This window comes from Tripterygium wilfordii, chromosome 13, assembly GCF_013401445.1.
Source record: "Tripterygium wilfordii isolate XIE 37 chromosome 13, ASM1340144v1, whole genome shotgun sequence".
NCBI classification, from domain to species: domain Eukaryota; kingdom Viridiplantae; phylum Streptophyta; class Magnoliopsida; order Celastrales; family Celastraceae; genus Tripterygium; species Tripterygium wilfordii.
In genome coordinates this window covers 9054211-9067553 of record NC_052244.1, presented here as the reverse complement: position 1 = coordinate 9067553, position 13343 = coordinate 9054211, and the positions used below count along the sequence as shown (strand labels likewise).

The following is a 13343-nucleotide window of genomic DNA, read 5'->3' as shown; positions in this document are numbered from 1 at the left end:
TGAAAAGCTTACGGTGGTCGGAGCTTCAATCGATGATTTCTCCCAAACCGGAGCTCCGTTCAACCCGATTCAAGTTGGGTTATGCTTGTCTCGTCCATATGCTCCTTTTGGTACCAAGATCGACCATCACCATCACCAAGAACAAAAGATCGCCACTGACCCCATGTAAGAACACCCCTCTTTTCAAGAACACCCCTCTTTCAAAAACACCCCTTAATGAAATGTTCAATTAACTTCAAAAATTTCATAGTAAATCCAATTTGAGTGATTCTTACGCCAAAAATTTTCTTTTTAAATCCCCCATCTATGAAAAATATTTTCGTATTTTTATCTTAATTTAATTTTTATTCTTCACAAATCCCAGTTCACGATCATCGAGGTTCACTCCACCTCGATCAATGCATCAAAGTACTATGAATAGTGTATAATCGGGTTAGGATATTACATCCTTCCCCCCCTTAAAAAAAATATTTCGTCCCCAAAATTAAAATCGTACCTAGTTAGTAAATAAGTCTGGGTGTTTAGCTCGCATGTCAAACTCCAATTCCCAAGTCGCCTCCTTGGCTCCATAATGCTGCCATATCACCTTGACTAAGGGTATGGTCATCGATCGTAGTCACCTTTCCTGTCTATCCGCAATCCTAATAGAACGTCTCGCAAATTCTTCGGCAAATCTCAATTCTCCCATTGATTCGAACATTGTTAATGAGTATTTTTGTGGTTTTTATTATGATTATGTGTAACTAAACTCTTTTCTAGCTAGGGTTTGGTAAGTTCTTCTACCAAAAACCTTGTGCATAGATTTGATTGCCATTCAGACTAAGTTTAATTCTTTGTTCTCTGGATTGATTGTTTATTTCCTATTGTTATGCATGCATGATCAACATCATAATTCTAGGAATTGTTAGTTAAACATATTCGGCTGACCATGACCCGGTGTTTGACAAAGTAACAAGAACTTGCGTAAGATCCAAGTTTTAGGAACATAGGACGTAATTGGTTGGGTAATAGACCCTTATCCTAGATTGTGCAATTTTTGATTTCCTGCCTATGCTTGTCTTAGGAAACTCTTAGGATATACCAACCAAGACTCCTTTGATAAGAAAAGATCTTGCAACTGGACCAAAGTCAGGATCGTTGTTTAGGGAAATCTAATTGACTACAGCTGGACCAAAGCGTTTCAATTGACATTTATAAACTTTTAAATTGTGTGATTGCGTATTAATCTGTGTGCACAGGTGGAGGTAGTTGACACACCTAACCCAAGCTAGTTTTCATCCATTGATATTTAGTTCAATTTTATTGTTAGTTGATATTTGAAGTATTTGAGATTTATTTTACACTATTGTTAGTAGTTATAGTTGGTAATTAATACAGTCTTTGTGGATTCGACCCCATTCACCATTTACTGTCTTTTGACACGTACACTTGCGAGGGTTAAACCCATCGGTATTGAATTACAAGTATTTCTTGTGATAAAAAGTATCGATCAAGTTTTTGGCCCTGTTGCCGGGGACTGTTAAGTTCGTTATCGGTTGTTCTTATGGTAGTAATGTGTATTTATTTATTTAGTTTATTTCTACTACTTAAACTTACCTAAATCTGTTTCTTTTGCAGATACAAGAGTGTCTCTTAAAATTGCACGGTCAATACTCGTTCTCAACATAAGCCATTAGAAGATTTTGATCCAGAAATTGAAAGAACGGCTAGGGCATTGAGACAAAGAAACATGGTTGAAAATCCTCTTAATCAGGCAATTTAAGTTGCAGGAGGTGATGGGACTGTAGAGGGTAATGCACGAATACCCATGATGAACATATATATCCCACAGAATATTGCCCAGCCATCATGTATCACATACCAACCTACGGGAGCAGCTCATGTCAGCCTATCACCCCAATTGTTGAATTCTGTGCCACATTATGAGGGGCAATTTGATGAAGATCCCCATTAACATCTAAAGGATTTTACTGATCTTTGTCGCACCCAACATATGATAGGAATAACTATCGATAATCTGAAATTGGTACTCTTCTCATTCACTCTTAGAGGAGGAGCCAAGATGTGGTACAACTCTATTGAATCAGGTACCATTGGCACATGGGAGTAGATGGCAACTAAATGCTTAAGAGAATTTTTTCCAGCTTATAGAACCAAACAGTTGGTGCAAGAAATTCAAAATTTTCAGCAAAAAGATGGTGATTTATTCTATAAGGCTTAGAAAGATTTCAAAAGCCGCTTGACTTGTTGCCCAACTCATAATTTATATAAGGATGATATTGTTCTTCACTTCTAAGAAGGTTTGAATGAGATTAATAGGATGAAGGTTGATTCAACTTGTAATGGAGTATTGATGCAGAAAAGTAGTGAGGGAGCAATGGAGCTATTTGAAGACTTGAGCGAAGATTCGCAACAATTTTCTACAAGGGGTAGAAGTTCAACAAGGAAGCAAGGCATGTACGAAGTAAGTGCCGACACTATGGTACAAGCTGACATGGGAAATGTCAATCGAAAAATTGATATGATTGTAGAAGCCATGAAGGGAATGAATGTGAAAGCTCCTTCATCAACAAAGTCAGTCACTATTTGTGCTATTTGTTCGAATAATGATCATTTGACTGAAGCTTGTCCGTTGATATCTATGTCAGACCAAGAACAAACCAATTACTTGGGACAAGGAAATTTCAACATGAGAAATCAAGCTTATCCATGGCGTAATCACCCAAATTTCTCATGGAGGAATGAACAAAACATAGTTGAAACTGCAACTCCTGTACAGCAACCATCAAAGAGGAATGAGTTGGAGACCACAATGATGCAATTCATGCAACAAACAACTCAAGCCATTCAAAAATTAAAGACTAAAATACGACAAATGGCTAAGGAGATGAGTGAGAGGAAGAAGGGAGAATTACCTTCACAGCCCTTGAATAACCCAGTTGGGCAACCAGAGCAATTGAAAGCTGTAACAACTCTCCGAAGTGGCAAGCAAATTAACAAGACAGAGAAGCTATAAACAAAGACTGCAAACTGCAATCAAGCTACAAACAAGGTGCAAATAGGCCGCAAAAATGCACCAGTAGAGACACAGGAATGGGAAAGAGATCCTCCACCTTTTCCGCAAAGGTTTGCCAAAAAGAAAATTGATTCTAAGGCACTTGATATTTTTTGAGAATTTGTGTAAGGTTGAAATTAATATTCCATTGCTTGATGCTATTAAACAAATTCCTTCTTATGCTAAATTTCTTAAAGAATGTTGTACTCAAAAGAGAAAATTTGCAGCCCCCGAAAAAATTGCTTTGAAAGAATAAGTTAGTGCTGTATTGTTAAATAAACTCCCACCAAAGCTTAAAAATCCTTGTAGTTTTACCATACAATGTAAAGTGGAAAATAAATTTTTTGAAAAGGCGTTCTTAGACTTAGGAGCAAGCATAAATTTATTGCCTTATTCTGTCTATGAAAATTTTGGGTTGGGAGAGCTCCAAGAGACTTCTATAATTTTGCAGTTGGCTGACCGTAGTGTCCAAAGACCTAAAGGGATTTTAGAAGATGTCTTGGTAACTATGAATGATTTAATCTTGCCTGCTGATTTTGTTGTGTTGGATATGGAGGATAGCCCTAGATCTTCATCTTTACCTATCATTCTTGGACGTCCTTTTATGATTACTGCTGATATGAACATTAATGTGAAAAAGGCGACTGTAACCATACAGGTGAATGACAAGGAATTAGAATTTCGTGTGTTTAATGCTCTCAAATCTCATGATGATCAGAGTGATTGTTTTAATGTTGAAAATGCATATGAGTTTGTAAGTGAAGTGTTTTAGGTTACTAGTGCTGATCTCGTGGAGGCAATAATAGCATATGGCTTGACTGACAAACTAATTTTCGAAGGGAGGAAGACTGAATAGAGAAGGCTATCCAAGCATTCCAGTTGGACCGGCCCTATGGTGGTAAGAATACTCCTCCTTTTGAGCAGCTGACACCTACTAATGCATCTCTTGTTCCCTTAACAGTTAAAACACCTAATTTGGAGCTGAAGCAGTTGCCTAGTCACTTGAAATATATCTATTTGGGTGAGAACAACACTTTACCCATGATAGTTGCTGCAACTCTGAGTTTAGGGGAGGAAGCAAAGTTGATTCGGATTTTGAGGAAGCATAAAACAGCTCTTGGGTGGACCATCCCTGACATAAAAAGGATCAACCTAGCAAGATATATGTATCAGATTTTTCTAGAAAATAATGCAAAACCCACCCGAGAAGCACAAAGGAGGTTGAACCCATATATGAAGGATGTTATCAAAGCTGAAGTTCTTAAGCTACTTGATGTGGGGGTAATTTACCCGATTTCAGACATCAAGTGGGTCAGTCCAATTCATATAGTCCCGAAGAAAAGTGGCATCACCGTGATGAAGAATGAAAACAATGAATTGATACCTACTAGAATGACTACGGGATGGAGGGTGTGTATTGATTATAGGAAGTTGAACAATGAAACATGAAAAGACCACTTTCCATTACCATTCATTGATCAGATGTTGGAGAGACTAGCCGGGCATAGTCATTATTGCTTTCTTGATGGCTATAGTGGATACAATCAGATTCTATAGCACCCGAAGATTAAGAGAAGACCACGTTCACATGTCCATATGGCACTTTTGCATATCGAAGGATGTCGTTTGGGTTGTGCAATGCACCAGTTACATTCCAAAGGTGCATGATGAGTATTTTCTCTGACATGGTAGAGAAGTTTATTGAAGTTTTCATAGATGATTTTAGTATATTTGGAGTTGATTTTGATGAATGTCTTGAGCATCTTAGGTTGGTTTTAGAGAGGTGTGAAGAAACTAACCTTGTTTTAAATTGGAAAAAATGTCACTTCATGGTGCAAGAAGGAATTATGTTAGGCCATTTGATTTCTAGCCGTGGAATTGAAGTGGACAAAGCCAAAATTGAAGTCATATCAAAGCTGCGTCATCCAACAACAATGAAGGGTGTGCGAAGTTTTCTTGGTCATGCGGGGTTCTATCGAAGATTTATAAAAGGCTTTTCCAAGATTTCTCGACCTTTGTGTGTATTGCTGATAATCTTTCTCGGCTGCTACCTGAAAGCGAGCATGAAGAACTTCCATTGGGCAAATCTTTTTCGGATAAGCAGCTCCTATCCATCAACACACTACCCTTGTATGCTAACATTGTAAATTATCTTGTTACTAAATATTTTCCATCTGATTTGTCTTATCAGGATAGGAAGAGAATAATGTCATGGGCAAGAGATTATATATGGGATGATCCTTACCTTTTCAAGATATGCCCGGATCAAATTATTCACAGATGTATTCAACAGTCTAAACAACAAGAAATTTTGAAGCATTGTCATGCCTATACATATGGAGGCCATTTTGGGCCGAAAAAGACTGCACTCAAGGTATTTCAAGCTGGATTTTATTGGTCTACTATTTTTAAAGATGCTTGGATTTTTTGTAAGAGTTGTGACAGATGCCAAAGGACTGATAACATAGCTACCAGAGATCAAACGCCTTTAACAAATATTCAGATCGTTGAACTTTTCAATGTATGGGGAATTGACTTCATGGGTCCTTTTCCTAACTCTTTTGGATTTGCATATATTTTAGTTGGTGTTGATTATGTGTCCAAATGGGTCGAGGCTGTCCCCTCAAGAACTAATGATCATCGAGTGGTTGTGAATTTTTTGCAAGACAATATTTTCTCTCGTTTTGGGATGCCACAGCCATCATTAGTCACGGTGGAAGTCACTTTAATAATTTTGTCTGTTCCGCCTTGATGAAGAAATATGGGATTTTCACCATGTGGGCACCCCATATCATCCTCAGACGAGTGGGCAAGTGGAGATAAGCAATCGAGAAATCAAGACCATTCTTGAGAAAATGGTAAATCCAAATAGAAAAGATTGGTCTCTTCGTTTGAATGATGTTTTGTGGGCTTACAGAACTGCTTACAAAACACCCATAGAGATGTCTCCATTCCAATTGATTTATGGGAAAGAATGTCACCTGCCAGTTAAGTTAGACCATCGCGCTTATTGGGCTATCAAAAAGCTAAATTTTGACATGAAGGTAGCTGGAGATAGGCGTCATTTACAACTAAACGAGCTTGAAGAATTGTGGCATGAAGCCTATGAGAATGCAAAGTTATATAAGGAACGAGCCAAGAGGTACCATGATAAGAAGCTTGTATGAAAAAAAATTTATGTAGGGCTGAAGGTGCTAGTGTACAATTCTCGTATGAAACTTTTTTGGGGAAGCTCCGATCAAAGTGGCACGGCCCGTATGTGATACAAGATGTGTTCCCTTATGGTGTCAAGATTCTGAGCAAACATTCAAGGTTAATGGCCATCGGGTAAAGCCTTATTGGGAGAATGTACAAATTACCGTGGATGAAGTGGTATATCTCCACTCTATTGATCTATGACAGAGTTGAAGGCTATGTCCGGCTGAAGACAATAAATTTAGCACTTCATGGGAGGTAACCCATATGGAAGAGGAGCACAATTTTGACAACTTAAATCAGCTAAGTCTCTCTTCCTTTTCATTCATTTAATTTTGTTATTTATTTTCGACACACAAATTTTCTTTTTGTTTTTTCTTTTAAAACATTGAGGACATGTCAATTTCAAGTTTGGGGGAGAGGTAATTTGCTTTTGCCAAAAATTTTTGAGATTGCTTTGAGAAGAGAATTGACATACTTGTGCTTAATTGTTATGAAGTGTTTTTGAGACTGATGGTGTGATTATTTGCATGATCTTTTGCAAGGAATGTCTGCTTAGTTTATGTAATATTTGCAACACAAATTAGCTTGTGAGGAGCCTTTAGAAAATTTTATGTGCTATGAATTTCATGACTTTGTATAGCTAGAACTTACATTAGACCATCTAAAGTAAACGCTATGTTTTTATTCTTTGAAAGTGATGAAGGCATTCTTGGAAAATTTTGGCCTACCTTGTACCTTGACTTTGCTCCTATTCCTTTGATTGAATATTTTTCTCTTGCGTCCCATCTTTGTGATGTGTTATGCATGTTTCATAAATCATAAAAATAAAATTCCATCATGAGACTATGGTTTGAGGTGTTGGGAAGGTGATTGATAAGGTGAGAAGGAGTTTAAGTGTGGTGTTGGAAGGAATGCAGTTCTGAACATCAGGATATGTGTATAATAGAGTTTTGGGAAATTTACAACCTGTTTGTGACATAAGTGTGACCTAAAGCTCACACAAGAAATGGTCACCCACATCCGTAGGTAAAAAAAAAAGTATACATAAATGTGTATTGACGGAGTAGGGTTTGGTAACTCCCTTTTACAGCCGCAAAAGCCAATTCCCTTACCTTTTTCACCCAAAGAAAGGAGAAAGTTCAATCTCTTGAGAAATTGGACTTGGGTTGTTTCTCTTGACTCTTGCAACAACACAGAATTCATCCATGGTTACTAGGAGTGCAAAGAGGAAGAAGGAGTTAGCAAGCAAGAAAAAGGGAAAGGAGATCCAGAGTTCGGATGTCTCTGCTGAAGAAGAAGAAGGCTTTGACTGATTCATATCCCCTGAAGTTCAGACTGAGTATGAGGAAGTGTGGTCAAAGAGAGCTTTACATGTGGAACGCCATGTTGTGGTAGAACAGTTCCAGAGGGTTAACTGGTATTACAAGTTGAAGGAGAGGTGATGGCTCGGCATCACTAGTGTGCCAAGTGTGGCTATTCAACAATTGCTATATGAATTTTATGCAGATTTGATAGTCAATCATAGCCATTATGTAGCATATGTTCGTGGTAAGCAATTCTTTTTCAACCCAAGAAGGGTTTTTCATCTGTATTAAGCTTACCCGAACCACTGAAGAAACCTAGTTTCAAATTTAAAGATTTTGGAACTTCAAATGCTAGTATTGTGTGGCCTGACTGGAGAATTGTTGTGGAAACTCTGACTGGGAATGTTAGTGATGAGCCGAATAAGAATGTGATTTTATATGTTGATTTAATGCTGCCTTATAGACTGTTATCCCATATTGTGACCAAGAATGTGATACTTGTGACACATCTCTCCACTGTCAATGCAAAATCTTACTATTTGATGTATGCAATAATATGTGATATGGATTTTTGTATAGCCAGTACTATTTATGATCACATTGTCAAGGTAAAGTTGGACAACAAACCTGGTCAGGTGCTGCCATTTGGGGTGCTTATTACCACTTTATGTCTGCTGAAAATGTGGAAAAGGAGCTGGGTGATGTGCAGGAGAGAAGGAAGGCACCTCTTAACAGATTCTGGTTTGAGAGAAGTGAGGTGCAGCTCATTAGGCAGCAACAAAAAACTTCTAGTACAGCTGAGGAATCTCGGGTTCATAACACTGAAGAAGGGAATGATGGTGCTGGTCGTGGTAGCTTGGAAGAGAGATTGGAAGCTGTTGAGGAAAGGGTGGCTGATTTGGGTGTTGAGGTTGAGCAAGTTGGAATTCTGCAGGGGTAGGTGGTTACCTAGCTGGAGCATCTTGAGTTTACTGTTGAGTCTCTTCAGATGAGTATTGGAACGCATATGCATGAGATGAAGGAGGCTCAGCAGAGATTTGAAGCTCAACAAAGGGAGATGTTTGATCAGATTCGTGACTGGACATGACCCTGATTTTACTTGGTTGATATGTTGATATTATGACTAGGATTAGTGATACTCTGACTTGTTATTTTGGAGGAGTGAAAGCTCTTGTTATTCTATTATGTTGGTTCGGTTAGATGGAGTTAGGATTAGTCTTATGATGGATGCCTATTTTTGAGACTTTGTGATATATGGCATGCTCATCATCTGTTTTGTTTGAATCATACCTTTATCTAGCTTATGTTATTTCTTGAAGTTTATCCTTGTTGCATTGAACTTAATTGTGATTGGATTATGATGACTTTAGTTTGAATCCAATTTATATTGAACTTGTGCATTTTTTAGCCTTCTTTAGCCAATTTTCTCGCTCCCAATAAAGTCCTTTTGAATCAGTGACTGAGAATTTTAGCGTGAAGTAAGATTGGTGGATATGCGAGCGTATAGCTGCTGGTGATGGGTTCATAAGAGAGTAAACACTACCATTAAACACTTGAGTGAAAATTTTCTTTTATATATTATGTGTGTACCTTTGTGAGGGTCTGTGAAAATAAATGTGTAAACTGGAGTAGTTGTGAGCAGCGTTAAGGTTGTGCAATTTTCTACCGGACGTTGATGTTGCATTAAAATACTGAGAAAGTACTTGTGATACCGATTTTTAATTGAAGTTTTCAATGATACTTAACGTGGTTTTTTAACTTTTTCTTGATTGCTTGCTTGAGGACAAACAAGGTTTAAGTTTGGGGGATTTTGTTAGGTGTAAAATACACCTATTTTTCTGGACTTAAAGTTGCTATTTTTCTATTTTGATTAGTGCAAAATACTGCCCATATTGGTGTTTTTATGCACCGATACTGATGGAGAATAAAGTTGTCACTGGACAGACTTTGTAACCTGTTACAGCTACAGAACGAGGGAATCAAACTTGCACATTTAAGTTGTTGATGTGGCAAATACAGCTGGGCCATCTTAGGGTTTGTTAAAGAAATATATAAGCAGTGTTACGCTGGAGAAAAAGGAGACTTTTGCTGCACGGTTGAAGACCTAATTTGGACAGAGAGTGATGGCAAGAAGAGGAGGCACATCAAGCTTGGCAGTTGTAACACCCCAAAACTTCACCAGGGGTAATTACACGGCACAGCCACTATTTGCATATTCTCAGTTACCCGGGTCCATGCAGATATCGTACCGTAAGCCTTTATTATCGGAATACCATTATCTAACTTCGATACACAAAAGTATTTTATTCCACAAACATACACCATAATACCAATAGATTTAAGTACACACTTAAGTGCTTGATACAAAATTTCCTTGCATAGATTTACATAGCTCTAGATCTATTACACTACCTTGATCCTTATTTAGCCTGGTTCCTTCCCCACTCAGCTCCCGTTAATCTACATGTATGGAAAAACATGCAGGAGGGTTAACCAAGCTAAATGCAACCAATCAAAGTCAAGTATAGACATTTATCAAAATCCTTTGGGCAAACATAAAATATAAACTTGTATAGAATATAGACGAGATCACAACACGGAGTTCAAACCTCTTTTGAAGGTAGTGATTATAAATTTGTAGAAATCATACTTCAATACAAATTATCCCTGTCTGACATTCCAAATTATAAATCCATTCAATGGATTCCAACATTCCCACATTACGGTTTTTCCCAGATTCGTCAATCCGGTTAGTATGTGGGATACCCACCGGTATGCTTTCCCGTCGGAAAGATCGTGGAAATAAATCCTTTACATAGTGTGGGAGTAAAATCGCTCCGACCACACACACTAGTCACACCTTGGGACTAGTTAGCAGATACCACAACCGGGCCAAGGTTGGGGCGACCATGTGCACAGGCAACAGAATAATCATATGCTTTCATTTTCACATACTCAAAGAAGTTCAGCACAGGGAGTTTGAAATCATATGAATATTTGTATCAAATCGCATTTTTACAGGAATTTTAGTAACATGTACCACTTGCATAATCTCAAATGTAAAATTCTTTTTTTTGATACTTTATAGCCAAGTTTCATTCATCACATAATCGTCTTCCAAGATAACTCAGTTTTCAATTTACAATAAATGTAAATAGGTATCTTTTTTTTTTTTCCAAAATTCATCGCAAACCATAATTCGGCATTCAAACACATATAAAATGTATTTAACGCAAATAACAATTTCTTTATTGTAAAAGAATTTATCTTATCAAATAAATCACATACCACATCAAACATTTCCATTATATATCATATCAAAACATTTTAAATGTATTAGCAGTGGCAACCCTCACCTTTGCCGATATTTTCAATTGTCAGCGAGTGCTTTCCCCTTCTTTTTATTATATACGAGATTCGGCCCGACGTCCTCGATTCCTAGTCAATTACTTATTTCAGTCTTCCGAAAATGCAACATTATATCATTCTTCGTTCATGCTTGTTATCCGATTCAATATTACAAGTATACAGTAACAACGTTTTCAAAATTCCAAGTTTATCAAGTATATTACTTTGGTTATAACAGCTATGCCTTACAGGTAATAAAGACAAATGGAGTTTATGCCTTATATTATAAGCTAATTAAGTTATTACGTAATTATTTACACATGCTTCACACCTAGAGTATTGATTAACAACCCCAATCCAATTTCAAAACTTATAAAATTTTGATTCTTATGTCGATTCATCCACAGAGTAATCATAACACATGCAAAACCCAAGTTCCCATTTTTAGGACAAATCCTCACATGCAAGTTTAACTTATCAATTCCATTCATATATCTTAATGAAAGTTCATAACAAAAGATCTACTACTGACAACTTAGCATATTCATGGTCATGATTCCTCATCCGCTTGATCAATTTATGCATGCATATATAAATCCATATCACAAACTCCAAATTATCACCACATATTCCAACCTTTTATTTGGACCTATAACTCTAGGTCCTCTCCATGCACTATTATATATATAACACAGTCAAGTTCACCCCAACATCATCACCTTTCCTTACCTTCTTCAAGTACCTAAGCTTGTAAGCTTCTTCGTGCTTCTTGAATTTCCCTTGTTTTTATCTTTATATTTCCCTTGCGCTCCAGGTCTTCCAAAGTACCTTGCTACACTTCTTTTTCTTCCCCCTTCATTTACCTCTCTCTCTTTCTTATCTTACTCTCTACCTTGCTGAGTAAGAGAACCCATATTTAACCCTACGTTTCTTCTTTTACTTCTTTACGCGTTTCCTCTCCCTCACTTGACAGGTGGTACACATGCATAACTCATAATTACATTCTTTGCTTCTTGCCTTGTACATGACAGCTTGCATATCTTATTTCCTCTGATTATTATTTCTTTTTTTTTATACCAATAAACAATTCTCGTACCACCATACATCATCAAATTCTCATGTCAAACTTTATTCTTCTTAAGACTTCTATGTTTAAGGTCTTGATAGTCAATTCCAATTAACGACTACCCCTTCCTACCAACTTTGGATAATATATATATATATATATATATATATATATATATATATCTTTACATGTTATATACGTGCAAAAACAATCCCTTATAATTATTCACTTATACAAAAATTTCACCTACTTACTTGGTGAATTTATTTATTTATTTATTTTTTTCCTGGTGTTACAGCAGTCCAAATTCTTTGACAAATCTCAATTCTCCCATTGAGTCGAACTTTGTTAATGAGTATTTTTGTGGTTTTTATTATGATTATGTGTAACCAAACTCTTTTCTAGCTAGGGTTTGGTAAGTTCTTCTACCAAAAACCTTGTGCACAAATTTGATTGCCATTCAAACTATGTTTAATTCTTTGTTCTCTGGATTGATTGTTTATTTCCTATTGTTATGCATGCCTGATCAACATCATAATTCTAGGAATTATAAGTTAAACATATTCAGTTGACCATGACCCGGTGTTTGACAAAGTAACAAGAACTTGCATAAGATCCAAGTTTTTGGAACATAGGACATAATTGGTTGGGTAATAGACCATTATCCTAGATTGTGTAATTGTCGATTTCTTGGTGCCTATGCTTGTCTTAGGAAACTCTTAGGATAGACCAACTAAGATTCCTTTGATAAAAAAAGATTTTGCAACTGGACCAAAGTCAGGATCGTTGTTTAGGGAAATCTAATTGACTGCAGCTGGACCAAAGCCTTTCAATTGACATTGTTAAACTTTTAAATTGTGTGATTGCGTATTAATCTATGTGCACAAGTGGAGGTAGTTGACACGCCCAACCCAAGGTAGTTTTCATCCATTGATATTTAGTTCAATTTTATTGTTAGTTGATATTTAAAGAATTTGAGTTTTATTTTACACTATTGTTAGTAGTTTAGTTGATAATTAATATAGTCTTGTGGATTCGACCCCATTCACCATTTACTGTCTTTCGGCACGTACACTTGCGAATGGGTTCAACCCGTTGGTATTGAATTGCAAGTATTTCTTGTGATAAAAAGTATCGATCATTTGTCTCCAGCCGTTGACCAGCACAACGGTGATCTACAAGGTGTCCCATACAATGCCTCATACGGTGCCATTTGAATACTGCTCTGGTAACTGTTATTGTACACAAGCTCCACTAAAGGAATATGAGTCTCCCAATCTCCTCGGAGGTCTATCACACAAGCCCGAAGCATATCCTTCAGAATTTGAATAGTACACTCACTCTGCCAATTAGTCTGAGGATTAAACATTGT

General features: G+C 36.9%; 1 long non-coding RNA gene across 1 annotated transcript; it reads right to left on the bottom strand.

Moving 5' to 3' along the window:
- Window positions 1–9798: 9798 nt before the first annotated feature.
- On the bottom strand, window positions 9799–11775 carry LOC120011673. The gene is made up of 3 exons (XR_005471094.1): window positions 11635–11775; window positions 10914–10995; window positions 9799–10017 (listed from the first exon to the last, which is right to left on the bottom strand). It is a non-coding gene; the product is annotated as an uncharacterized LOC120011673 (long non-coding RNA).
- Window positions 11776–13343: the final 1568 nt, after the last annotated feature.